The 26,075-nt window shown below is 49.8% G+C and overlaps 1 long non-coding RNA gene across 1 annotated transcript in view; it reads left to right on the top strand.

Moving 5' to 3' along the window:
- Positions 1–26,075, top strand: part of LOC143424396 (uncharacterized) — a 182,100-nt gene that overhangs the window by 94,001 nt on the left and 62,024 nt on the right. The window lies entirely within an intron of this gene.

Below are 26,075 nucleotides of genomic sequence, written 5' to 3'. Positions count from 1 at the left end.
AATTCGTTCAGGCGCGTTCAGATTTGATGGAAATAGATTGAATCGTTAATTGTCCGCTCGAGTTCGTTCCTCGACGTCTTCCGCCGATCGATCGATCGCTACCCCCGCGATGAGAGACTCCTCCGATCGTGGCCGAACCGTAGAGAACGAGAAGACGGCCGCGTTCGAGTGGACATGTGGTCGTTATGACAGTAAACGACGTTAACGAGCACCTTTTAAGGGGGCCAACGTTCGACGTTGCCGCTTTATTGGATCGCGAATTTCCACGGAATCGGCCAAGCGAACGACGATCTCAACCCAGTTCGAATGTACATTTTATGCGACCCCTCGCGAGCCCCTGTTCGAGGAACGTTCCGTTTAAAAATACATTCCCTTATGTGGGTCAACGACGATGGTTCGTCGGGGATGACTCTGGGGGATGCGTTTCGCGATACTGGTTATGGAACGATTTGGAATAAGTGCACCGTGTATTCAGTTTCTTTTCTCCTTTTAACGGCGCTCGTAAATTAAATCTTAACCCAGAAACATACCTTCAAGATACTTTTCGACGCTCTGCATCCCTCGATCTTAGTATCCTAAGTAAATTCAAGTAAAATCTTCACGTTTTCGATAACGCTCAAATTGCTGGTACCCTTCGCGCACGTGATGTAACCCCACCCAACCACCGCAGGTATCAATCTCCAATCAAATCCCTTTCAGACACCCATATACTCGTTTACCGTCCCAAAATGGACACTAAACCTTGAAACCGCGTACCAATTGCCTATAAACGGTCGAGAGAATCCCGATGACCAGTGCTTTTCTATAATATATTCCCCTTTCCGCGCCAGCATAATATTTCATATTCCCTGTCGCTCGTAAAACGGCCAGCTCGACGTTCGTGGCCCTTCAGACGACGTAACGGCGCGTTATTCCGTGTGTCGCGGGTCTAGATTCGAGGTAAAGCCGTCCCGCGAATCGATCATGCGAACAGTTTACCGCGCGCGGTGGTTCCAACCCCGCGGAAACTACCCTCGAACCAAGTTAGAACAGATGCAGACTGGTCGCGACTGTGGCGGTACACGTAACAGCTAAATTAACATCTTAGCGTATTCTCTCAATGGCGTCATCTGCTATCTACGACTCGTCGCCATTTTGCTACGGGGTTGCGTTTCGAAAATGTTTCCAGCGATCTGGCCACCCCTTTATCAACGCGTTGCGAAGCGTTACGCATCTGCCGTTAGTGCTTTCCGGTTTGTTCGTCACGCATAGGATTGGAGTAATCTGAAACTGGGTCTGGCTAGTGATCGACACCTCGTATGTCGATGATGAACAGCTGCGAGTCGGAATGGATGGATTATAGTGACAGAGGATCGTTTAGCTATCGATGTCAAGCGATTCTTCGTGGATTTTGGTAGGAATTGTTCTCAAATTTGGTTTTAACTCGTGGAAACTATCGAATGGAATTCAATTGGTAACTATAGCGTCGGGTGTAACTCTGAATCCTTGCCCCAAAAATTTGTTTGCTAAACGTGAATTATGACAGCGTGCATTATAATGAAACCGCAAATTAGAGAAACGTTTTCGCAGATGGGGACGAGTTTCGCGGGGAACTGGCGAGGAATGAGATGAATTTAAATACGAAATATTTAATTAGTGGTTGGGAACTCTACAAATAGCTGGGGTACGAATTACAAAATATTTCCGGGGATTCTTTCGGAATTTTCGAATGGCGAACGGAAATTGGAGCAATAGGCAATCGAGACAAATAAATCGAACGAGATCGGCCACTTCTGACTGCGGTTACGCGTGACACCGACCGCTTTTACACGGGTTATACCTTTGTTCGAATTCGATCGGACCGCGCTGATATTTCGACAATGTTTCCCGGGATTTCGCGAAATTACCCTCGGACCGAACGGTGGACGCGGTTGCGCGGCTGAACGTGACAGGCCGCTTTCAAATACGAGATATGAAAAGCATATGGTCCCGAGACGAGTGGGTCGCGGTATTCCAGCGTGAATGAAAGTCGGCTGGAATTAACGCGCGCGATTCCGTCCACGCGAATTCATTTTTCCTCTCGCCTTCTATCCCAGCCAAGTAACCGGCGAATTAGCACGTTGACTCGAGAAACTCGTCGAAAATTATACCTAATTGAACGAGAATATTTAACGGCAAACATTTCACGGAACAATGGTCCTCCATCTTGAACCCCCATTCTTGGTACCACCGAAGAAATTCCACGGACACTGTGCAAGCCTTCCGATCGTTAATTAAACGGAGACAATGCGCCGTTCTGAGCGTTCCGCGCTAATCGACAGCTTATTATTCAATATAATTTAATAATCCCACGATTGGCTGGTATTTCGCCATTGTCTTAACGCGCGGCCATCGTTTTTCACTTCGCGAACTTCCTTGTTTTCGTATCCTGAAAGGCCACACGTAGCGATCTACACCTCTGCCAACCCCTTCCGCCACTCGTTGCAAGTATCGACCCCTGCCAAGCTTTATACCTTACGTACCCGGATGCAATTTTCCTTCCGGCGTGTAATGCTTCCCGGAAACTGGCATACGTCGGGACAACGCATCGTTTGTGTCGCGAGTGCACGGCACGTGTATCCGCGGAAGGGCAACGCTCCGTCACGTCGCCGTTCAGCGACTTATCGACCGTAGCTCGCGAGTCGTTTAATAAAACACGAGCAGGACGATGCACGGTTTACGTCGCCCTGTTCACGATCGACGCCAACGCGTCCACCCCTATCAATCGCGCGAGGAAGACGCAACGACGCTTCGTTCGTCGCGGGGACTATGTGTATACCGACTGGTCGTTCGATTGGGGCAATACCCAGCGATCCAGTTTTTACGTCAGGATTTTGTGTTTCTCCTCGTTTTTACGCGGGCTCCAGGGAATTTTCTATCATCGCTTTCCGAGCGAGCTACAAATTTTAAACGTCGTCGAGAAAGCACCTACACGTGAACACCGTTTCAACCTGTGACGATAATTAATTAACGGAGAGCTACGTTCCTCGATACATCCTGTTTTATTGATTATTGCTCGACTGTGTAGATCATTCGATCGATTCGATTTGTACATCTATGGTTTCAAACTCGATAATTCCCAGGGCAGAAATGACCGTGGTAATCATAGAAGTTCCCGTGTCTGAGCGGTACGTCGACGCGACAGGGCGCGCTCGATCGCTCGCCGCTTGGAATCGAGCTGCTCCAAGTATAAAGTTTACGGGCACGCTATTCCGGATTCATGCGGCGCCTGTAAACCAGCAGTTTCCCGCGTGATTGGCCGCCGGAGAGAAAGTAAACGTCGAACGGGACCGGCGAGGAGTCGATTATGCAGCCCGAATCGGACAACTGGGTCAAGTTGCACCTACCACGGTTGTTATCGGCGCGCAGTCAAGTGTCCGTGACGTAAATGACGTCGACGTAACGATGCCGCTCGATCGTTCCGCCGAAACTGCTCGATCGTCAGCGTAACACACAGCCAAACGCTCGTCCACGATCTCGAACAGCGTATTAGCCGCCCCTCGTCCTCACGAAAGCTTATTCCCGATCGTTGCCTCGAAGAACGTCGAGGTCGCGGACTGGTTTCGATTTAAAGTTGCATCTGCCGCATCCGCCCCCGTTAGAAGTTCATTCTGAGCGCCCCTTTTCACTTCGCCGCTCGTTAGAAAAATGTGACAGAGCTACAGGATGTCCAGAGTAAGTCCTCCTCGAAGCCTCGATTCTCTGGTCGAAACAAAATTCCGGCAGGAAACAGGATAGGCTGGTTTGTTGCCAGATTAAATTGTAGCCTCGTGGAGCTCGCCGAGGTCGAGGTAGGACGCCGCGCGAACAAAAGGGTGGCTCACGAACGGGGGAGAAACGGGAGAGGGTAAAAAAAAAAAAAGGAAACGCGGGACAGCGAAGCGGTCGCGGTTACGCCCGGAAATTGGCGAAACTTTGCGGAAGGTAAATTAGCGGCGGTAATAAAAAACGGCTCGCTCGCGGTCCTCCTCGAATTCCATCCTGAACCACTCTCTACCCACTGTGTTCCGCCCACCCCACCGAGAAATTCTGGCTCTCGAACTCGAACGGCTCGACGAGCGACTGTGGAAGGGGTGGAAATTATGAGAAGTCTGCCCGGCGCAAGAACTCGACGTGGCCTATTCCGATTGGCCCACGGAGGGGCAGCCGCGTCTACCGGCCAAAAACAATTTGCTTAATGCTCTTCGGCGCGGGCTATCGCGCCCGATAAGACGACTGATGTATATACGCCCGATATCCGGGTGGTTGCCCGTCGAAAAAGGGAATCATCCCCGCGTAATCTCGCCGGATTTACATTTAGAGGGGAACGTTTGGGCTAACTGGAGGCAGAGGTAGGCCTGGAGAGGATGCTATAGTCGTCGTTTACCGTCTTTTAGCTCGCGATGTTACCCGTCGACAGATGGACCACCGCTCGATATCGTTGGAAACGAAGAGAATCTCCCTTTCGACTGTAGACGCGAGTATACTCTGCAGAGAGAGACAAGGGTGGCTTTTTCGGATGTTGAGAGTGTCGATAGAGAGAGAGAGAGAGAGAGAGAGAGAGAGAGAGGGTTACTCGTTTGTTAGCGACAGTGGGTCGAACGTTCGTGGAAAACCGGAGTATTTTTGGAATCTAAATGTGGAATGGTAACTATATCTTCCGAATGAAATCACCGCGGGACACCTTCCACTTAACCAGCGCAATCGACCACCAAAAGAGCGGCAATCTACCGTCGCAATTATGAAATCGCGACGGGTCGCGCCTAATTACCGGTATTCGTCGATGCTCGTCGCACCCCCGCGAGGGTTGAATCGTTTCCGGCTGGCAGAGCTGGCCCGTTAAAAAGCGCCGCTCGGAATTTCCTACCCTTTCACTCGCTGCCAGGGTTCCGACCAGGCCAGAGGGTTGTATTCCGCCATCCACCTCTCCCCCGTTTCCTCTCCCCTAGGCGCATCAAACACCCGCCTCCCGCCGCCTCATCCATCCGTGTATTTTCCGGGGAAATGCAAATTCCGGGTCACTGACATCGACTCGATTCGAGCTATATATCGCACCGACGACGCGGAAGGGAAGTGGATGTACGTGTGCGGAAAGATAGAGAGTACACCGTGGAATATATATTCCCAGCGAATTTTTCCATGTCCTCCCCGGGGGTCTTAGGTTGCACGGTGACGAGAGGCTGGAACGATTCCGCCTCTGTTCCACTGCGAACGGCCGAGCTCGAGCTATTAGAGGATTTCAGGGGAATTAGTCGACGCATGGGGCGCCGCTACGTATTTGGTCAGGCGGTTACGTCCGCCACGGATTGCAGCGATGAATCTTGCCAGTGCAGGTGCTTTTATTTTACCACAGAGTGTTTAGAATCGTTCGACGCCCCGCACTTTCATCTTTCCGATAGCTTATGCGTCACCGTTTCGCCTCGTCTCGTTTCGTTCGATCTCCCAGTGGCGATCGATCCGCAGGCGTATATCGTTCCACGATCAATCGTGGAAAACGCGATTCGAGCATCGTGGTCGAATATGAAAAGGATTCGTGGATCGTGCCAAACCAGCCTGGCACGAACTCGACCCTGGCTCCACGAACGGACACGAAACCGTGTGCTGCGGAATTCTTTCGGTCAACCGCAACGATAATTCCCGAATCGATCCACCTTGCGGTAAAGTCCCTCTCTGATTCCTGGTAACGTGTCATCGCCTGGCCATCGTCACCCCCTTCGCGTTGAAATCGAAACGTTTTTACGGTGGCCGTTCCGGTATTTCCGGCGACACCTAGGCGCGTCCTGGGTTTTATCGTTCCTCTCGCTTGGCCTCCGGCCCTGCCTACAACTTTCCGCGAGTTCCTCGAGCCCAGGCGTGGAAAAGTTGCGTCGAAGTGCATTTCGCTGGATTTCAGCAGATGCGCGGTATTGGAAAATTGGGGGAAATATGAGAGGAGAGCGCGAGGGTTTCGCAGTTGTAAAAGTGTTTAAGCTTCGGCTTGATAAATCCGTAAATGGGGAGAGCACGGTGCAGATCAAAAGGTAATGGATTACGAGGAATATGAAGCAGTGAAGAGTGTACGACTTTTAAAAACTGAATATTCTTTCTTTTTTTTGTTTTTTTGTTTGTATCGGTTCGATTCAGTTGTCAATTGTTTTCGGCGTATCTTTTCGGGGATATCGTTCGTTCGATCGCGATTCCAGAAAGTATCCGCTACGCTCCGCGATTATGAATTTAATATGAACGCGAATTTGGTACGAAATAATCCTTTTCCACGGAAACGTAAAACTTGGCAAAAAGCACGATAAATATTAAATATCCGTTACAACGTACAATTGTATATTTAATAGAAGCTCGAATTTAATTGAGATCACTGAATTCAATGGAAATTATAAAATTCAGGCGCCCGATTGCACGGCACACGTTTGCGAATTTTATTATTAATATTTTGTGTTTAAAATATTATTATATTGTTTTATCGTTCGAACGATATCGATATTGAAACGCGGGAAGGTAAATGCTAGCGTTTTAAATCGTATTGTCGAAAATCATTAAAGGGTATCAAAACGTTCGGTTGTATTAAAATTCGTGCATCGCCCTGTAAATATAATTTCACTACATATCGACGCCCTTAATATTATTTCCGGGCAAAAATTATTCTTTTATCTGCGGCGGTGTTCCGCGACGGTGCGCTCTACGATATTTAACACGGATTCCTGCGATACCAGACGCGGAAAACGTGCCTCGATCATTATATTTTCATGTAATTCCCGCTGCTTTCCATTTCTGGAATTCTGAACGAGCCACGTCATTAATTATAGCGATGGCGAATATTAAAGGCCGGGATAAGAGCGAATGATACGACGTGCCAACAACTGCTCCGTTCCCAGCAGCCTCAAATGCTTTTTCATTATTTAATTACACAGTATTTTCATCCACTCGGCGGGTATACTTTCGTAGAAATAAAACCGCGCGGAATCCAAGTTCCGCGATGCCGCCCTTAATTCATCAAAAAGCTACATTATACAGAAAGAAGAGTACAATCGGCCGACACGGGATTCGCACGCCACGCGGCTCTACATATTCCCCGAGATTCCTGAATCTCTCTACCTCTGCCGCTGCATAATTAATCGCATCCAGTCCGCGTTCCCATCGTCCGGCAATATCGTGAAATGTTCCGTAGGTTTCGCGATGCCGCGCACTCGCAACCGCGTAGCCTATGATGGATTTGTACTGAAATTGGAGCTGCCGTGTCGTTTGAGGGTTTCCGTGGTGTCGTGTTGCGGGCTGCTACCCTTTGATGCACGCGATGCGTGGCCGCAAACAGGGCGAAGTCTTATCGAGTCGTGGGGTGGGATAGCCGGCAGGCTCTCACCCACTATCGCTATTGCCAGCCTCGTTTTGTTAATACGAAACCGTCGATACCGCCAAGTATCGTCGTGCATCGGTTTACCATCGCGAGATACATGGTTATCGAGTCGTTCGTCGCAAGCCACCCTTTAAAATTGCTGGTCTTCGACGCTTTTGTAAATTAAAGTCTATTTGAAGACGAGGAAGAGAGTACGCGACGTACTCGTGATGTTCGACCGGGTGTTGGAAAGTAACCGTGGAAACTGCGGAGTTTAGTCGAGTTTTTTAGCGACTTTAGGGGTTCCAAGAATAATTTCCTCGGTAAAAGGTGAACCGAAAAGAGGTAGAATTAAACTCAACGGCACGAACGGCGGCCCATTAGCCCGCGCAACAAAGCAAGCCGAAGAAGCAGGAGCAATTGCAATAAAATTTGTTGTCACGACAAGGCCGAGGCCGGGAGGGCAAAAACAGAGTGGAACCGCTAATTTGCAAGTAAAAGGCGATGCGCCGCTATCTAAAATTGCCTGGACTTTCAACTTCCCGCTGAAAAAGGGAGCTCTTAAAAAAAAAAAGGAAAAGAAAAAATAAGAATAAGAAGGGACGGAAACTAAAATGAAATGGAGGAAAAAAGCGAGCCCGGAGAATGCCATAATTTTCGCGAAATTTGCTAAATCGAGTTTCGTAAGAATACTTCGGCGGATGGTAAACTCGATTTCGGAATGGCCAGTGTCGAGTGACTCTCTGAAGAGTTTCAGAAGCCTTCCCGCGTTAGAATAAACCAGGGAAACGGGTGGACGGCCGCGTCTTCTTTCCCTCCCCGTAGCTGCTAAGCTTTTGTTTGACTTTCAAATGGAGGCCAGGCTCCTTCGAACGTTCTCGAAGTTATTGCGATTTTCTTTTGGGCACAGGGCGACCTCCTTCCACGGAGGGGGGACAGGGACTAGGTTTCCGCGAAATACTTTTATTGCCGTTGGTAGAATAGCCTTCCATCCGGTTCGTATATACATAATCCTCAGAAATGAAATATTATTTCGATGATCGTCGCGTGTCGATTCTCGAACGCTTCTGACTAGACTCTACTCGAGTGGATCCTCGAGTTAGCCCAAGTGTGAAAACGCGGGACGAGTTTTTGTGGTCTCAGCGGTATTTCCGGTTGAACCATCCTGTTTCGATAAGTCGAGCGAGTTTAATCATTCTGCTTTCACACTCCGGAGAATTGTACACCTCCGCCATGCAAATAAGTGAAAGCAGGCTAGATCGACAACCCCATTCACTCGGAGAACATGACTCACGTAATTTAAGATGCGCGAGGCTGAAGAATTCCCATCTAATCAATCCCGCGCTTCACTTTCCTTTCTCCAATAATGCTCCGCAAACATCCATCACATTTCCTCGAAACGTTTGTCCAATCGATATTCCGATCCCTCCTTATCCCATAATGAAATGCAAATCCCGCCGTCAAGGAGGACGTCACAAACACCGAAGACAATTATTCATAGCGCCACGTGACCGGTCCCAAAGTCACGCGCCACGTGTGAACACCCCGCTCCACTCTGATATCGCGGATAATTAATCGTGGAGCGCGAGGATACGAATAATCGAGGAGCAAAGATGAGAAAGAGCGCAAATGGAAGGTTTGCGTAGGGGCTGAACGAAGGATAAAAGTCGGGACGTCGCGCCATTTACCCCGAACGTCCGCCATCCACGCGACTTCGTTCCAGAGGGAGGCGGTTTCACCCTCGACTCCGCTAAGAAGAAAGTTCGCCACGCGAGCGAACGAAAACGAAGAAGGGAGGAACGGTGGTGGCCACCGTCTGAACCGCGTGGTCCTCGCGCTGCGCTCTTCCTCTTGCGCGTCTTCCGTTCTGGTCGCCCGAACGCGCACCCTGCAGCCCTTTGGAATTCGTTGGATTTGCGCGTTACGAGGCTGCCAACGGTGGAATTTTTTGTCCCCGCAAGTAAAAAGTATAGTCAAAGGAAATTTCCAAGAATTTTCTATCGCATCGACCGGGGGAAGATTCCGGGTTTTCTAACTAGTGGAATTTGAGGAATGAAATAAAAAATATATTGCGCGCACTTGTGATGTATTACAGATCTACCGTTGGGCTTTAATAGTTTATGTCAAGACTTTTCGGGGAACGAGCGGTTTTTGCGAGACGGAATTATCAACACCGTACACCCAGCGCGAAAAAGCGTGGTAATTAGCGTCGCTGGAGCGGATTGAACTTGGCAATTTTGCGGCAATTTCACGAGAGAGATATATATATACGTATAACGTGGCCGAGGGCGGAAGCGTAGGCAGAGGTGGAGGCAACGCGCGTCGTTTCAGCGTTCACAATGTAAATCATTTTGTCCGTTTCTGACGGCGCGCCGATGGCACTTGCAACGGGGCCATAAATGTCCCCGATATTGCCATAATGCACTCTCTCTCTCTCCTAAAGTATCGCTGAAAATTTCACGAGGGATTAAATTCAATTAATACTTTGATATATTCGATGTGTCCACGGCGCGACGTGATTAAGCGAAGCTTCGGAAGATTCATGACCTCCTGCGAGTTCGCTACGAAATTGTTTTAAATTAAGAGACAGGTGGCAGCCAGAATCGTTAATTGAAACGGTGTACCACGCGGAACGTTCTATAAAATTTCATCGACACGGAGTTACTCCATTAACTCTAATGGAAGCGGCGCGCGCTCTCGAGGAGTCGAGAATTCGGTCCGGCAAGAATTTTTCATTATAAGATCTCGGCTCTTATTACTACAAATTTCAATAACACGCAAACAAAACAAAATAATGGCTCTTCAGGCACGCTAGCTATACGAAAAAGCTCGAACGAAAGTTAGTTACAAAAGAAAGTTCGAAATGAAAGGGAGAGAACCGAGGCTCTCCATCGCGGAGTACAATTACTCTCGTTACCCCAAATTACGAGAAAGGAGAATCGACGAATGGGAATCTGAATAGGTTTAACAGGCAGCACGCCCCGAGGAACGGGTGGTGTCCATTGACTCGCGCGATTGCAATTATGCGCGGACAAGACCACGGGAACGCGGGGCGCGGGCAAAACGATAGGTGAAAATTACGCTGCACGGTCAGAGGAACGTCCAATGGGGTATGCGCGGCGTTGCGCTAGATACGTCGGATCGAAAACGGCCGGCAAACGAGCCGATTCATTTATTTTCCGGTGCGCGCAAATGCATATTGATTTCCGGGCCGCGCGGCGCTCGGTTCTCGCGTATCTCGCGTTTGACAGCCGGTTCCTTCGACGCGCACCAGATGCCGTGAAAAAAATAACGAACCTATCGCGTGCGGGGTGAAAGGCCGATCGCCAGAGGGAATGTCGGTTGTATTCGCCCGGGGTACCGGTGTATTGTTAGGCTGTTTACAAAGCAAATGCGGAATTTTGTTGGTTTTCCGAAAAGTTTCGCAAACCGTTCGATTGGCTGCATAGAACGTGGTCCGGGGATTGTGCAGGTGTTTGTGCGCGAACCGAAATTACTTTTACAAATATCTTGCTTTCAAAGGACAACAATATAATAAATTTCCAATTCATCGACGCGTCGTTAAAAACGTCGCTGCTGACTTGTCCGCAATGTTTGCCTCGTTTTTGCGTTCTCCTCGTTTTTTTTTTTTTTATACCTTGCATTGTCGGTACGGTATAGCCAATCTCTACGCGGTTGCCATCCCTCTTCCGCGATTGGACAAAACGCACCCCGTGACCGCGTACTGGTTCCTTGCGTTCGAGGAAAAAAAAGAGAAAGGGGTAGCTAGAATTCGTTTCTATCCGTATTCTGGTCCGTGGCGTGACCGCGTTTTCGAAGCAGCTTCCAATCGACGACCACCATGGTTCCTCGTTTCCGCTGACCGAGACACGGTCCTCGGCTTCCGTTTGAATAAAGAAACCCGCAACGGGTCGTCCAGTCGTATCGAAACCAGCGAAACTTTACTCGCCCTCTTTTCATCCACGGCACTTCCAACAGGAACAGGACGGGGAAAATAAAGATTGCTTGATCGTTAGACTTTATTAGGGACTGTTTTATGCGCGGCGAAGTTTTACGAGACGAACGTGACTTCTCGCTGTTCCCGAGGATTAAAAATCTGTTGACTCCGTTGTTTTGGAATTTTTAGCCCCGGTTGTTCCAGGACCGGTGAAACGACGTATTCTAATTAGGAGCGGCTCGAGTCGCGTCCCGTTTCCCGGTTAACTCGCTCGTCGTAGCGAACCCACGGGGATATTCAGATGCCCCAGAGTTTTTTGCAATTTTCCCAGGGTTGATTCTTTCCGAAATAAAAACGAATACATATATATGTACACGGTTGTGTACGAGCGGAACGCCTTGTAGAAACGACGCCTCTCAAAGAGGTACCAACACCCCGAATATTTACATAGCCGGATGAAAATCCATTCTATCGATTGAACCTACTCCAATCCCGCCGCCGTTCCATCGTCCCAGGTGAAACGCTTTCACCTAAGAAAATAATGATGAACCGAAAGAGAACGCGATCCCCATCGTTGGCTGCTCCTCGGAAGGGGCGCAACGGGGCGAGTTATTTCCTCCGAGCACCCTCGATCGGCCGCCATCGTTGTCCATAGATTCGAAACGTTTCGCGTTTCAATTTCGCCCGGCTCAATATCCGACGGTGGACGCGAATCGATTCGAACCCAGGCCCCGAAACCGTCGGTTTCGGCCACAGCCTCTTAAGCCTCTGTATTCGCCCTCGATGTTTCTTCGCGTCCTGCGGACGTTGCATCTCCATCGGATCGATGCAACGGGAAACCGTCCACCCTGCAGGATTTCCTCGTCCGCGAATAGAGCGTACGTTTGTCCGGGTCTATCAGGTCCCCGATTAATCTGTCGGCGAGACGATTTTTACGACGCTCGAGGACAGCGTAGCCGAAGCTCGACGACTCTTGTAATATTGTTAACGGGGAAAACTTGAGCGTCCCCTCGACGATAATTTATCCCGGGGCTGTAAAGCTAGACGCTTGCCTGCATAAAAGTAAAACAGGGTGGTTCGCGTCCGAACGTCCGCGATCTAGATTTTATTGCGAGGTAAATTCGCGGCAAGAATTTTTGCTGGACCGCCCCTCGCGCGACTCTCGTAAAGTCGGTCATCAGACGGTAACGCGACCGCGGCCATCGGCCACGGACAAACGAACGAGACGAGCCTCGGTAACAAGATAAAACGCTTCCTGCCGGCTCATGGATTATTTATAACTCGGTTCACCGACGTCGCTGTTTCCGATTTCCCCAATAGCGAGTCGATATAAGATATAACTCCCATCGTCCACAGTGGCGCGCGAGAAACGGAATAGAAGAGAGAGAGAGAGAGAAAAAAAATGAAGAAGCGAGTAAATCGGGGGTAGGAAGCCGGAGGGAAACGCGAAGCGTCGGGTTGCGCTGTCGAATGGGCCGTCTAAAATAAAACCTTGTCCTAGTAGATATGCATAGCGTCCCACCGGTTGATCGATATTTGTAACTCGATTTCTTTCCCTCTTTTCTTCCCATTGAATCCGGCATCGTTTCGCCTTCGCGGTTAAAGCGCGTTTTGTCAGTGATTCTGGCTCTGTACACCCGTCCCAGCGCGAGCAACCGAATCGATCGACGATCTATGGCCGTCCCGTTCTCACGGTAGATGCAGCGATGCACTTTTATCCCCCATGCCCTCCCCTCCCGCGTCGCCCCCAGCTCCGATCGATAGATATTATTTCCGGCCTGCACGCGACACACGGTGAATCCACAATGCGCTTCCGCGTGCACCGTGCGCCGCGACGCGTCCCGACGCGCCGCGCATAGTAATGCGAACGCGTTTCGCGTGCGCCTGCGGAAACGCCTCGAGGAGTTTTTACGCGCCACGCGACTGTTCCTTGCAACGTTTTTTTTTTTTTGTTCCTTTTTTCTATCGTAACGAATTAAGCGATAAGGGTTGAATTTCTTTGGATCCGAGCATTAAGGGTAGTTTTTAAATAGAATCGGTAAGATTTAAGATTTGCATGAAATTGATGGGACGAGGGTTGGAATTCCCGCCAATTTGACGTATTGAAATTTTCTATTCTCGCGCCTCGGTGCATTCAGATTAAAAACTGTCCGCACGTAAACTGGATGTACGCGAATAAAACATTTTCGGGGATTTGACGCGAATTTGATGCATTGAAATTTGTAATTTTTGCGCCTGACCGCGTCGAAATTTAAAACCCTCCCAAATACGGTGAAATGTTTAATTTTTCCGCTTCCGTGCGTGGAAATTTTTAATTCTCGCCAATTCAGCCGGCTGAAATTTTAAACTCGCGCAACTTTCGGCGCATTGAAAAGTTTCGTGAATTCGTCGCCTTCGTATTTAAAATTTCCGCGAATATAACGGGCTGAATTTTGAGACCCTCTTCACTTTAACGTAATAAAATCCATTTCCGCTGCGTATCTTATTGTAATCCCCTGATAAAATCTTTGCGACGTTATAAAAGCGTTCTTTCCGATCCGCACGAAACTTTCGTCAGAAGTTTGCGCCTCTAATTAGGCCCCTTGAATAAATCATAGGTTCCAAGCGAAGGAGCCATTAATTCTGGATAGACCAGAACCTGTAATAGAGCACGTAATTTCCTGCTCACCCTATATCCAAGCATGAGCGTATTCAACTAGATTGAGTTTCCTAACGTTAGTTGACTCGATGTCTTGATACTTGAGTTGCGAATCTAATAAACAGTTCGCTGCGAGCGTCAAAATTTAATCTCACCCCTCGGTCCTTAACGAGTAACTTTTCTTACCCGTTGCAAAAATTAAACATCCTCGATTTTCATGAAACGACGAACCCAACTGGTTCCGTTTTTAATTAACGTTTCCTCGATTCTCTTATCCCATTAATTTCCACCCAAAATCGCCTCCAGTCATCGATTTCCAGCTGGTAATCGATAAATATATTTATGGAGGAAGCGCGCAGTGTTCGGAAACGTGGAGCGAAACCATGGAGCGGAGCAGAAGGCAATCGTGCTGTCTGGTCTTGCAGCGTGGAGCGCGAGGGGGAAGCGTTTCTGCACACAAATCGGCCGTTTCAAAAGCGCCCGCGTTTCCCTCGAAACTCGGCCCCGAAAACGTTTGTGCTCTGAAATATTCAACCGTTCAGCTTACGCTCAACATTTTCGCGAACGTGAAAAAAAAAAAAATGGAGGAAATATAGGGCACGCGCGCAGGTAGACGCGCTGGCTAGGTAGTCGGATGCGGGAGAAACAATAGGAGGAAAGGAGAAAGGACGCCGGGTATCGTTGTAAAATTGCGTCGGAAACAACGTTCCCGGCGGAATAGCGAAACGCTGCGCGCTCGAAGACTGACGTACCCCGAAAGCGTGCTTCTTGAAACGGCAACGGTAAACAGAGGGAAAACACTTAGGTTCGTAATAAAGTGCAAAAAGAAGGGAGGCAGCGTTATGGAATTTGTATTCCTCCGCGTCTGCTCGCAGAGAACGATCCCGTCTACCCGTGACAAGGATCCGCCAATTAATTTATCACGCTCGAACCGCGCAGCCCAGCCGCGTGCTCGCAGTATTTTTACGAAGAGAGTCAACTAGAAGCATCGTTGGCGCGTACAAATCGGCGAGGCGATGCGCTCGGAGACTGCTCATCAATCCTCGACGGAGCTCGTGGACGGTGCCATCGGGAGCCATTGGGTTCGCCGTGGTAGCAGTCGAAGCGCGGAGCCCGCGATTTGCCTTCGCCGTTGCTCCAGCCATCCTGCGCCTCCTCCGTTCCAGCTTTTCATCCCCCTACCCTGGAAACGGGTGTAGCAAAGCGCTTAAATTTAATCTGGCTGGAAATTCGGGGTTCCCAGCGGGAACGGGAGCGGCCCCGTTACGGTAGGACGTGAAATTTATTATCGCGTCAATTAGAAATTGATGGAACGCCGGACGATAATCGATTTAGGATCGAATCGGGCCCGTTACCCGCGGAACCACCGATCGCCCCACTCTCCGGACCATGGCGCATTGCGTTCCGTTACGTTTCCGGGGAGGGAGGCACGATATTTTTCTAAGAGCCTTTTTTTTGGTCCCGCGACCTTTGAATGCCACGAACCGCGGCGGTTTTCGAGCTCCTCCGTTCGCTCTGTTGATTTAATCTCTTCCATTGGCGGTTGGACCCACTTTCAGCGGGTCCTCTACGTTCGTACGTTAATGGATTAAAGCGAATTGCCGTTTTTCTCTTCCACCTCGCGTTGTCGTGGTATTCCAGAGTATAGAGACTCGTTGGATCGAGAAGAATCGGAGCTTTCCGCGGTGCTCCATTCTCTAATTAGAACTTGGAGAACAAAAAACAGCGTCTCGCTTATGGAGACACGTGAAAGTAACAGAACCTAGTCCCTCGATCTTTCGTTCGCCCCGCGCCGCGCGATCCCTATCTCGCAGATGGACGAGAATGCTTAAGCCCTCCCTGCGGGTGGTGAAATCACCCCTTAGCACCGAACGGAAATTCCCACCGCGATGGGGCTCGTTGTACGTCGTCCCGTGCCTTAAACAATTGATATTCAAATAGACGATCGAGGCGGCGTAAACAATCTCCCGTCAGCATCGCCCCTTTAGGCTGCTTGTAAAACAGCGGAATAATGGCCGTGACGGGGGCTGGTGAAAGGGTGAGGCGAGAGCGAGGCGAGTCGCGTCGAGTGGTCTTACGTGCCCGCGCCTAAACACGGCCACTTGCATTCAAAGAGACTGCGCAACGCCGACGACGACGGTTAACGACGACGGTAATAAGGCGACGTCGGGAAACTTGCTGTTACAGGAATTACGGGACGCCCAGGCGTCCTCCCGCGCGGCTAAAAGTCGTCAAAGAATCTCGCTGTCACCGGGCGAGAGGATGAACGGCCGGGCTTGATCTCGATGGCGATCAAAAGAAATTGAATTTCAACGCCGCCGGTCTCTCCGAAATTTTCCTCGACCCACCCCAACTCGTTTCTGCTCGCTCGAGGAATCTTCCCTGATTTAACGTACACTCTAAAATGCAAAATTATGCGCGACAATAGTAACTTCTTTATGTTTTTCTTGAAAACGAGAAGAACCCTCGGAGAACGGAGAAGCTGACTCAGTGGAAAACGACTGAAAAACTGCGATGAAGTTTCAGTCGATTTCCATGGGGTTGCTTGTAGAAGCGTATAAGATGGGAGTGGATGGAGATATTCAGTGTTGAATTGTATATCGCAAACAGCGAGGGTATCGATCACCGGAAAGTGAAGCGTAAAGCGAGGATGTTGCTTAAAAAGTACCGCAGAATATTGAGTGTAATTTCCAATGTATTTTACGCAACATTTAACGATCCAATTCGGCGCGTCGGAACGCGTATATCGGGCAGCAGTTTCACCCGGCGAGCGTGCATACCCGATCTATCCCATTTAAAAACGGAACCGAGGCGCCGCTTGGCTTCCAGACAACTTCGCGTCCCATTATTTTCCGGCAGGAGGACCTGTTGACTTTAATTGCGTACACGAGCGTCTCGTCCTCGCGGAATAATCCTGCCAGCAGTTCTTCGCGTCGCCTGTTCGCCGCCAGTCTCTGGGAGAACTTGCCGCAGTCCGATCGCTCGAGCAGGAATAATAAAGCGGGGATAGCGGAATGGGAGGACGGTGTCGCGGGGTTGAAAGTAGGGGGACGTTGAGGGGGAGAATCTCGAAGTTGATGGACCGACTTTACGACTTGTCTCGGCGAGGAAGAGAAAGAGGCAAGCACGGTCGAGAGTGAGTGGCGGCGGGCGGCCAAAAGTTCCTGCCAGGACTCAAAGGCGTTCCTTTTCCCGTTTTCCACCGATTTTAAACTGTCGAGCGGCCGACTTCGCTTAGCCGGAGGCACCATACTAATTAGAAAACTTGCGAAGTCTCTGGGAATCGCGGGCACGATCGAGAGAACGAAGGATCGAAAGGGGGCGGAGGATGGGAGAGGGCGAACTCGAAGATATCGGGGACGTCGGGATCGCGAGGAGATAGCGACGCAAATATTTGCCTGAATCGCAAAAATGTCGCGGTTCGCCTGATGGAAAGATGGGCCTGCGAAGTGAAAAGTGTGGGGGAGGATTCTGGTGATTCTTGGAAAACGAACATTTTTTGCTATTCTTCTTCGAGTGTTTAAACAAATTTTTTCATTAAAGTTGTTTTCAAGCTGCGAACAGACCCGGCGAAATTGTATCGGCCCTGTCCTTTCACCAGCAGTCAATGTTTATTAATTAACCAAAGAGAACCGGTGCTTTGAGGCAGGTTTCGATGGCCGGCGCTTGAAATTTTTATCGGTCATTCGACGACCGGGCCACCGTATCCGGCTGTATCGGTTTCGGGGTTCGCAACGTTACAAAGCACGGAAAGACAAAGCTGACCCGCTACCCGTTTTCCCATTTCCGATACAAAGAAAATCGACAGCGATATCGCGGCGTTGGTTGGCCAGAAAACTTATTCGCGTTTGAACTCCGGTGTCCCGCGTCGAATAAATAAAACGAAAATAGAACGAGCAGGAAGTAACGATAAAATGGAGAAAAAAAATGACGTTACAATCTTGCGACGGTGTAGAAATGAAGAAGAGGGCAGAAACAAGGGTGGATAACGTTGGGATAGGAACGGAACAGTCGAAGGATATCGAGCAAAGGTACTCTTTATCGTACAAAGAAATGTGTATCGATGGAAATAAAGCAGTCGGCGTACTCTTGGGGGAACGTATTCGCATTACTCACGCTCGAACGCTCGCCTTCGCAAACCGAATGACGCTCTTCTTAAGACCCGCCTATCCCGCGAAACCGATGCGCGAAGACAAAAGGAAACTGATACTACGGGGAACGGGGGAAAGTCACGGGAAGAGTGATTTTCCGTTCTATCGCGTTCAGAGTTCCACATTTGTTACCGGCTGGGTCTCATTTTTTTGGTAACGGGAAAGGTGAACGTATCGTTATCGACAATGAAACGTTCGCGAAAACTGCGGGAATTGGATCGACGGTATCGCGAGTAGATGGAACAGAGCTCGATGTAAACTTATGAGACGTCGAGCAGCAATCTGAAATGGGACAGCGCGGAATCTCCTCGGTAAGAATATTGAATGTTTATTGAGGCGCGCGAAAGATGCACAAAGGGCGCATAAAGATAGGAATGAAAAGCTTCGAATACCGTTTCCGCGAGGAAACTTGGTTCGAACGCATCGAACGACTCCCTCAGCAACCCCGGGGTTGCCCGAAACGCGCAAAGAACATCTCGAGGCCGCCGCTCGAGAGCTTATAGAAAGCGTAACCATCCATTAAAAATCCTTTCGACCGGATAACGATGTTTAAATAACTGCCCCCATTGCCCTCCCTCCCGCTACCCGCGACCATTTTCTTTCCACGCTATACGTACGTCGGTGCCGTGGAAACATTATTTCATGCACCGCAGCCCGTGAGAGATTCTCGATGATGAAAATCGCGGTTTCTATACCGGACCTCCATTTCCGTACGAGAGCCTTGCGCAATTTCAATCCTCTTTTTACGACCGCACGAACGCCGGATTCTTTCCCGTTCCCTCTTTCTCTCTTTCCCTCTCTCAGCCCGCGCCTTTTTCCGCGAAACCCCGTTTCGCCTGCTTTCTACCCTCCGCCGCCGAAAAAAAAAAGAGGAGCGAGTAGGGCGACGCGATGGGGAAGACAGAACGAGAGTAAGGGAGAGAGGAAAACGAAGAGCGAGGTGGAACGGTAGCTCAATTTCTTTTCAGTTTATAAAGAGATAGACCCCGACGGTTCTGAATCTCGATAGAATGTGCTGTGCCCGCTGCCATCCTCTTTTTCTCACCCCTGCCACCCCATCGCTCTTCAGTTCAGCCTCATTTCGCAGCCGGGGCTTTTATCCGCGTATCATTAGTCCCCCCACCGTACTTCATTACGAAAATCTCCTACTCCCGACCACCCCTTGTCCCCCGTTCACGGTGATTTCCCCTGCCTCCGCGGCTGTTTCCACGCACCCCGACCCGGTGCCAGTTAATTTCAATTCCGACGGACACGCACTGCGGTTTGATATCGCGTTCGTGAAAGGGGGGTTCGAGCTGCGAATCGCTCGTCAACGAGATCTATCGACGCTCGTTCAGGGATGCACTCTGACCGGTGCACGGCTGCTCTCCGCGTAGTTTTACGCATCGCGGTTATTTCGGCGCTGAATATAGGTTAAATACTTTTGCAGCGAGCACAGAGAGAACGGAACGCTGAAATGTTACCGCACGAACGCGTCGATCGTTCAAGCTAGAAACTGGCGAATTAAAATAGCTCGCGTAATCCCCACCAACGGAATACTAATCGTTCCAAATGAAACTATCAACCGCAACATAACACCCTCGTACCGTACAACATCCCATGGTCCGGAGCGTCGGTCACCCCAAATCCAGCAATCCTACCCACCCTCCATAATCAATATTAACTAATATCAACCATAACACGACTCCCCCCACCGTGCTAAATTCCGTCACCCAAAGCGTCGCCCCGCAAATCCAACATTTACACCCCGCCCGCTCCAACCACACCCATATAATTAAACACCAGCAATTCACCATCGCCCGCGTAATCCCGGTCCAAATAGCTCGATCCGTGCGGACCACGATCGAACGACACTTCGAGCACCCGTTTCCTTCGTCCGATTCTCATGTTACACCCGGAGCACCCCAGTCGCCGCTCGCGTTAATAATAAACGCCGAAACAGGGCCAATTAATCGACGATATTGGCCAATTACGTTGGAGGATCGAGGAGCAAGTGGCAAGGGGCGCGAGGGTGTCGCGCGATCCGATATCTGGCATTTACTATGACCCAACACCCGGCTCCGCGGTCCCGGAAGTTCGCAAACGCCAGCAACGGATGTGCCCGGGCCGGGTTTCTCCAGGCGCAATATTAAAAACCCCGACGGAGTAGAAGGCTTGGCTGGGCTTCAGAGCGAGCAGAGAGAAGCGGTTACGGCACGCAAATTTATGAAACTATGCATATGTAATACGCGGTCGGATGGGCTCGGGGTTTGTGTGGGTTCGTACGCGCGCGAACGGAAGCGTGAAACGCGTCGGATTGCGGCGTTAAACGAGTCGGGTCGCGTACGCCAGGGGACACGTGTTCCTGTCTCTACCCCCCTTGGGACTGATTTGTAAATGGAAACTACCCTTAAGTTGGAAATCGCGGACCGTTCGTTCGGTTGATGCTGATGTACGGTCCTGGAGTGTCGCGTTTGGATAGCTCCGTGTTACTTATACGTGACGTTTATATTTTCGCGTATCCTTTTCGCTCCTTTGTAAATGATTCGTTCGTGTCGCCACCGAGGTACGATATTTCTTCTCGAAGCGACCCTTTCGCGTAGCCGCAGTTGGGAAACTTCCTCGTCCATAGCCGTTCGTTTTTAAAGGTGGAAAACTCTTTTGTCGTTAAAGGGGTATTCTTGGTCTTTGTCACGAGGGCGGTTCTATTTTCTTTAACTTGACCTGTACTATGATTTTCTGCCGCAATGTTCACTCTCGTGTTCCGCGTGGTTGGCAAGCGAGTCACGTTCCTACCGGCCTGGAGGCGATCTCGGGCAAAAGTTGTTCAAACGAGTGAGAGATTACGCGATGTTCGTCAATGGTTGGGGGTGGAATGCCGGAACGAAGCGGGAATATTGGATCTGCCCCGGACGGATTTGTGGAAAATCGTGTACCAGGCGAAACTTGCGTTCGAAACGGTTCTCTTTTGCGAACCGACGCGATTAATTATACGCGCGTATAGGGACGCGTGAGAAATGTTCAACAAAAAGACAGCTGTGCCCGCGTGTGCGCGTAACGGTTGATGTATACGCGTAAGCAAACGATTTACGAATACGGACAGCCCCCGAACACGTCCATGCAGGACACGCGAAAAGACGAAAGTGGTCGTCACGGTGGCTGACCACGCACGATCCCGTCTGGTCGGCGTTAATTCGTCCCGATGCAGTGTCGGGGACTGGACGCAATAAATATTCAACTCGCGTGCTTTGTAGAGGTCGAGAGTCGCGCCCCGTGCACTTCCTTGCTGCGTGACTGAACGTCGATCCGGATTCCCCGCTCTCGAACGCGATCAAAAAGTGCATACCGCTGCGGCCGTCCGTTGCATCAGCTGTTTACATAACGCGCAATCATTTTTATCGCGGTACGATTCACGAACTGATCCGTGGACAATTTCTTATGGTCCAGTTAGCGATATCTTCGCAGTATTAGAACAAGAATCGCGCAGTAATCATTTCCCGATAGCGTATCTATAAATACGATAGATTAGATTCTGCGTTCATCACGCTCGACCTCGCGTATTTGAGGAAGGTTTCTTCGACTCGAATAATTTTTGCTGGCTTTTTCCGAGGATACGAAGATCCTCTTAAATGAAACCAACGAAATTATGATTCTTAACCGGAACGAATGCGTAATTGCAGGAGGCATCCTGTTATTAATCCCGCGTTGTAACGTTCACCCTCTGCTTCGGAAACAAGTGAGCGTATAGACGAGAAATGTTTCGAGGCGTAGAAGTTTACAGGGCTGGCTAAGAAAGCCGGTGAACGAAGTACGGGGAAGAAAATGTATTTTCTAAATTAACATGCAGCGCATCGGCCTTATAAGTCTATTAAACGGCGCGATTATAAAGTTCGCGTTAGACGCCGTTTAATTAATTACTTTCATCAGCAGCGTTACTCCGAAGGCCGGTCGGAATTAATTCCACCGACTTAACGGCGGTAAATGAAATCTTGTTAACAATATACTCGCCACGCTACGCTGAGGAAATATTAAGATCACGGTCTAAGATGCCGTGACACGGGAAACGGGAAGAGTATTTTCCTATTCGCTTAATCACGCGGAGCATCGTTTGCAGCGGGCGGCCTTTCGATTAACGAGAGGATCAGTCGAGTATGAGGGCCTCTGCGAGCCAGCAAATTGACGAGGACGATCAAATATTTCGTCGATACCCGGCCGCTCTCTGCAATTTCATCAGGGCTCTCTTCGGCTCGAGCATTCAATGGAGCGGATAATAATGAATATTAATTGAGAAAGTTTAATATTAACAATTTCGCGGCGCCTCTGCCGTCGCGCGGTTCCTCGTAAATTTTCAAACAACCCCGCGCGATCGAGACTTGAACGCAGTCACCCAGACACCGGGGACATCGCGCGGGCTCATTTAATATTCCATCAATGAAAATTTCACGGCAAACGCGTCGCGAAAGGTCCCCCCTTGTTACGCGCGAATAAAAGACGGTGTGTTGTTTTCGTATTTCCAGCCGGATACTCGCGAAATTTCCCCTGCGAAACTGGCTGGCGGGAGAGCCTGGCCGCGCGCGCGAGCATAGGAGACGCGAGTGAATTTCAGGGGTGGCCTCGGTGATTCCACGTTGGATACGTGATGGATCAATTAAGGGAGGATGGGAGGGTGTTACGACGAACGTAACCGTGACGTTATTGGCGGGGGCCGTCGTTACTTTTATCGTTCGACGATGCCTGTGGAACACGGAAACCGAGCGTGGATTAGGGAGAGACAGGGATGTCTCCTTCCCCCGGCTGACTGGAGAACTTTTTCCACCCCACGGCTGGCTCGAGTGGACCCGATAATCGTGGCTTTTCCAACGGAATATCGTGAGACCAGGCGAGATCGTACCAACGCAGGGAAATTTAGTCTGAAAATATTATCACGGAGACATTTCTCGCGTTATTGTTGAAAACAGAGTGGCGTTTAAAGGTCCGCTTCGATCCCCGCTTAACTTATTTCTCCGGTAATTAAATATAACGAAGAGGAGATTCGCTGGAAAATGTAATTCCATCGAATGAAATTACATCGAATTACGGAGTGCTCATTCGCCGTGTACTAATTTCATCGACGGTCCCGTTCCACCGCCGCGCGACATACCCAGTTTTCTACGTTATCAGAGAAACTACGACGCGCGCACGGCGCATTAATATCTGTCCGGTGCTGACCCGTCTCTATTGACTTTGTCAGTTACTGCGATTAAATTACTCGGGCATCGGTGCAGCGAGTTGTTCTCCAAACAATTTCGCAAGTCGCCGGGTCAGGCTTCGATAAACACGATTCATTAGATCACGGGACCGCCATTAACTGGTCGTCGCCCGGAACGGAGTCGTCATCGTATCTCGATCGAATCGCGTCCAATTCGCTCGATTTCAGGTAACGCACGAATTGGCTGTCATTTTTCAGTATTTACGATAACGTCGCCGATTCTCCAGAAATTTCAAACAAAAGGTCGTTCGCAGAAATATTGGTAATACTGATTCGTAAAATACCCTTTTTTCATTTATGATGAATTCGCATCCACCTTATAAATACGCAACAACGCTATTGTGCCCAATAACGACAATAGCAGCAATACAAAATAGCATTATCAAACGACTCCCACTCGACCAGAGCCCTACAAGAAATTCGTGCTCCATCACCCCCGATAATTTCAAGTACCGCTCCTCTCCACCCCTCGTTGCAAACACAATCGCCAGGATTCCACGCCCCTTGTTTTCAACGGGACACCCCCGTCCACCCGTTTGCCTTCTTTCCCTCCGTGGAGCATCGTGGCTGATATTAATCAACGGAACGCGGCGCGATCTCGAGCAGAAGACCAACGTTGCATCCAGCACGGCGGCCATCAAGGGCAGCGTTCCACGGTTTCTATTACCATGGCAGAAGAAGAAGGGGTGATTCCGAAAAGAGCCGAGCCGCATAATTCCTTAGTTAGTCGCCTGCTGGCCGCCCGTTATAACCTACTCGGCGCAATAAACATTTGTAATTCGCTAAACGCCGCGTCTCTGCTAAGGGTGGGTGGCGAGGGTGGCGGAGGACGGCGCTAAAAGCTCGGTGGAAAAAATATCAGTAAATCTCCGCGCCTTGTTCCGCCGACGTTGGAATTAACGACGCCTCTACTCTTCGTACCAGCCCATCGCCACCCACCCCTTAAGTGTTTCACCTTCCATCCATCCCCGATACGCTTGGGCCAAAGTGTGCGCGTGGAAAGTGTATACCCAGTGTACAGATGGATCGTAAAATATCGCTGCAAGGGGATTTCGGTGTACGCGACAGGGTCACGCGTTGCACCGGGTGACTCGTTTCGACCGGTGCTCCGTGTCCCTCGGGTGGTGTAGATGGAGACCTAATGGCGATGACACATTGACTTTGTCCACTATGACATTAGGTACCATCGAGGGTACGGACGTCGCGGGACAGTGATGGGGATGAAGTTGGTTGATGCTTGACGTGAATTGTTGTTGTGAAAGTGGCTTTCGTGTGGTTCGAGGGTGAGTTGCAGGTTTCGGGATCGAGGGTGCTGATATGGGAGTAGTGAATTAGGGTAACGCGTGTTTGGGGTGGTGGTTTTTGCGTGACCCAGGATTTAGTGCTACCTTTCTGGTTATTAATATTAAGGGGAGAAAACGAATGCTGGTTCGATTCTTCGGTGTTGTTAAATATTCCATGCGAAATTCAACGGCGGTACTCTTTTCTCTTCTTCTTCGAGTATCATAGAGGCCTCACCGCTGGGGACGTAATTTTTTAATCGGGATTTCCGAGCCACTTCAACGCGTTCTGTTGGTTCCTGCCTCGTGGTTCCAATTTTCTGCCCTTTAAACTCGACAACGAATGCTTCCAAGTCCGCAGAAGCGTGAACTATTCTCCTTATAGTCAAGAAGTCATTGTAGCAACGTCTTTGTTCTCGCAACGGTGGAACAACGGTGGAGCCTTACAATTATTTAATGCCTCTGCCCCCGGTGCGAGCCGACTTCAATGGTCAACAAGAAACCTGTTTTTAACTCAACTTAATTCCGCAGGGAAAGCCAATTATTATAATCTTCGCTATCAATGGGCTAAGAACAAGTTCTATTATTCACCGATTGCGACCCTTGAAATATATTGCTCAATTATTATTATCACTATTCAGATATTGTACAAGTTTCTCGGGTATAATGAGAATTGGGTTGAACTTCGCCCTTTATTCAGATAGGGATACAAATTTATTGCAATGCATTTTATGCCAGTAATTAAGACATCATTATTATTATATTTAGCGACGAACTGAACAATGAGTTACCTCGAGACTGCGTAACGATTATAATCCAAATGGCCAACTATAATCCAAAAACCAGTGTATTCTAATAATCACTTAGCAAGGGCAAAGTAAGCTTGATTGGGGGATGAGGCGGCCTTCTGGCGGCAATATCCCTGGCGCGTTCATAATCGATGGCACGCAGAGTAGACGTAGACGGCGTGGCCGGCAGTCGAGGCTAGGCTGTTTGCGATTTTCATTTTGCATCGTTCCAGCAATAATTGTTTACACCTCGGGGGCGCACGGGGGCCAAGTTAAACACGACAAGCCGCGCCACGTACACACATAGCCCGCGGTCGTATGCATTGCACGGTGTGTGCGGGCACACGCGCTGAACTCGACGCGCGAGTGTTCGCGTGGGAGAGAGTAACCATCTCGAGGAGGACTTTGCGCGTCGCGCACCGCTCCCAACGACGGCCGCGGGGGTGGCCGAGCAATTACGAACATCTGCTCTCTCTCGAATCTACGTGCGCGCGTAACGAACCAGTTCCCGAGTGGCTTTCGCAAGCTCGACTTTAATCCTTATACGCGTCCCCGGCGCCCGTCAGCGCGGCGTTAACGTGTACGCGCCGCCCACCAGACGGTCCCTCGCGTCGGAGTTACGCGTGGCCGTTCCCGGGGACTTTTTCAACCGGCTCGAAATGTTTTACGATCGCCAGCTGGGGTGCCCACTTTGATACTGTTTTTCTCTCTTTTCTAAGGAAATATTTTA

Source organism: Xylocopa sonorina, chromosome 6 (assembly GCF_050948175.1).
Source record: "Xylocopa sonorina isolate GNS202 chromosome 6, iyXylSono1_principal, whole genome shotgun sequence".
Taxonomy (NCBI): domain Eukaryota; kingdom Metazoa; phylum Arthropoda; class Insecta; order Hymenoptera; family Apidae; genus Xylocopa; species Xylocopa sonorina.
The sequence above is the reverse complement of the archived record's forward strand: the minus strand, read 5'-3'. Positions and strand labels throughout refer to the sequence as shown.